The sequence below is a fragment of the Carlito syrichta genome, unplaced genomic scaffold (genome assembly GCF_000164805.1).
Source record: "Carlito syrichta isolate Samal-C Ts95f unplaced genomic scaffold, Tarsius_syrichta-2.0.1 Scaffold304639, whole genome shotgun sequence".
Lineage (NCBI taxonomy): Eukaryota > Metazoa > Chordata > Mammalia > Primates > Tarsiidae > Carlito > Carlito syrichta.
This window is the reverse complement of record NW_007248735.1, coordinates 38,409-41,224: the sequence shown is the minus strand read 5'-3', so window position 1 is coordinate 41,224 and position 2,816 is coordinate 38,409. Positions and strand designations below refer to the sequence as shown.

Below are 2,816 nucleotides of genomic sequence, written 5' to 3'. Positions count from 1 at the left end.
GCCTGGGCAATGGAGTGAGACTCCAACTCAAAAAAAAAAAAAAATGCACATGGAAAGAACTACTTTTGCTTTTTAGGTAATTTTTCTAACTTCCAAATAATTTTTTTTTTGAGTCAGAGTCTCACTTTTGCCCAGGCTGGAGTGCAGTGGCAAGCTCACGGACACCACAGCCTTGACCTGCTTGGGCTCAGGTGATCCTTCCACCTCAGGCTTCCAAGTAGCTGGAACCACAGGTGGGTGCCACCACACCTGGCTAATTTTTTGTTATTGTAGAGACGAGTTCTCGCCAATTTGCCCAGGCTGGTCTCAAACCCCTGGACGCAGGCAATTCTCTTGCCTCCACCTCCCAAAGTGCTGGGATTACAGGCATGAGCCACCGTTCCTGGCTCCAAATAATTTTTTTTAGTCGAGTTTAGTTTATTTTAAAGTGTAAAATTTGCTGGACTCATTGGCTCAGCCTGTAATCCCAGCACTTTGGGAGACTGAGAAGAGTGGATTACCTGAGCCTACGGGTTCAAGACTTTTCTAGGCAACTTGGTGAGACCTCATCTCAACACTAAAAAAAAAAAAATTAGCTGGACATGGTTGCATGCATCTGTAGTTCCAGCTACTTGGAAGGCTGAGGTGGAAGGATCGCCAGAGCCCAGCAGGTCAACGCTGAGGTGGCCATGAGTGTGCTACTGCACTCCAGCCTGGGCACCAGAGTGAGACTCCAACTCAAATAGTAATAATAATAATAAAGTGTAAAATTGAGTCCACAAAAGGCATTTTTGTAGTGAAAATCAGGCTTGAGTATTTCAGGTTGAGAGTCACCTCTGCATAGAAGGATGTAAAGAGATTATGAGAAATAAAGGGAAGCTTATGTCCAAAAAATAAAATAAAGTGTAGCCAGATGTAGTGACTCACAGCTATAATCCCAGCACTTTGGGAGGAGGAGGTGAGAGGATTGCCTGAGCCTAAGAGTTCAAGACCAACCTGGGCAACTTGGCAAGACCTCATCTTTACAATAAATCAGAAAAACTAGCCAGGTGTGGTGGTACATGCCTGTTGTTCCAGCTACTTGGAAGGCTGAAGCAGAAAGACCATCTGAGCCCAGCAGGTCAAGGCTGTGGTGGTCATGAGCGTGCCACTGCACTCCAGCCTGGGTGATAGAGTGAGATTCCAACTCAAAAATAAATTAATAATAAATAAAGTGTGAAATTCAGTGGCATTTAGCATATTTACAATATTGTACCTCCATCACACCTTTGTCTAATTCCAAAATATTCTCATCATTACCAAAGAAGACCCCATACCCACTAAACACTTACTCGTTATACTCCCTCCCAGCTCCTAGTCATCACTAATCTACCTTCTATCTCTATTGTTGCTTTAAGAAAAACTCAAACCAGATTTTCTCTCTGCTCTCACACTAATACAACAATCATCAACAGAGGAGTCACCTGTGACCAAATGTGTGGAAGTTTTTGCCCACACACTAAACAGTGGGTATCCTCCAATTCAACTTCCAACACTATCTATAATACCTGGAGATAGTGTCAGATCCCACAGGATGAAGAGTCAGTCCCCAAGACTGCCCCCACTCCCAGACACAAGTCGCAAGTCTGGGCCTCCAGAACTTCTAACCAATTTCAAGTTGGCTTTTCCTCTACCCACTCCTTGGGTTGGAGTGGTTCACAGAACTCAGAGAAACATTTACTTGTATTTACTAGTTTATGATAAAGGATATGGATGAAGAGATGTATATGGCAGGGTATGGAGGAAGGAACACAGAGTTTCCGCGCCCTCTCTGGGCACACCACCCTCCAGGAACCACCATGTATTCAGCTATCTGGAAGCTCTTAGAACTCAGTCCTCTGAAGTTTTTATGGAAGCTTCAAGATTTCAGCATTTCTTTCCCCAGGGTATAGTTGGGACCCTCTCTGGGGAGGGTCTTAAGACCCACAGTCCGCAAGGCAAGGGAAGATGAGAGTCCTGCCTTGGGTAGATGAAAGGAAGACAGGAAAAGGTTGGAGAGATTCTGCTTCCTGAGGCTGTCCCTGAGGCCCAAAGTGTCTCAATATTATAACAAAAGACTTGCAAGGCCTATGGGAGTTAAAAGCCAGGAACCGTGGCAAAACCAGTATATAAATATATGCTATAACACCACAGTGGTATTAACTTTTTTTTTTTTTTTTGAGATTTGAAAATATAGTTTATTTAGAAAGTAAATGAGAAAGAATGAATGAGAAAGAGAGGGAAGATTTACCTCTCCAAGGTAGGAGAGGGGACCAAAGCTTAGAAAACATGGCAGCGGCCATAGCTCAAAGAACACATGGCCACAGCAGAGTTTAGTAAAGCAATGGCCGATATGTTTCATATAAGTGGAATCATACAATATACAAAATTTTTGTGTTGGCTTCTTTCATTTAGTGTAATGTTTTCTTTCTTTTTTTTTTAAACTCGTCAAGTGTGGTAGTGAGAGGAGGGGAAAGAGTTGAACAAGGAGTTTGCTCTGTAGCTGACTATGAACAATCAATTGAGATAGCCCATTACTTTTGGACCAGTTCAGTTAGCTAATGTTTTTGAGGTCCATCCATGTTGTAGCATGTATTAGTACTTCATCTTTTTTTGTTTTGTTTTTTTTGAGTTGGAGTATCACTCTGTCGCCCAGACTGGAATACAGTGGCACGCTCCCGGCCACCGCCGCCTCGACCTGCTGGGTTCCAGTGATTCTTCCATCTCAGCCTTCCAAGTAACTGGAACTACAGGCACATGCTACCACGCCCGGCTAATTTATTTATTTATTTATTGTAGAGATGAGGTCTTGCCAAGTT

General features: G+C 43.3%; 1 protein-coding gene across 2 annotated transcripts in view; it reads left to right on the top strand.

Moving 5' to 3' along the window:
- Nucleotides 1-2,816, top strand: part of NUP210L (nucleoporin 210 like) — a 125,762-nt gene that overhangs the window by 89,179 nt on the left and 33,767 nt on the right. The gene's annotated exons all lie outside the window — the stretch shown is intronic.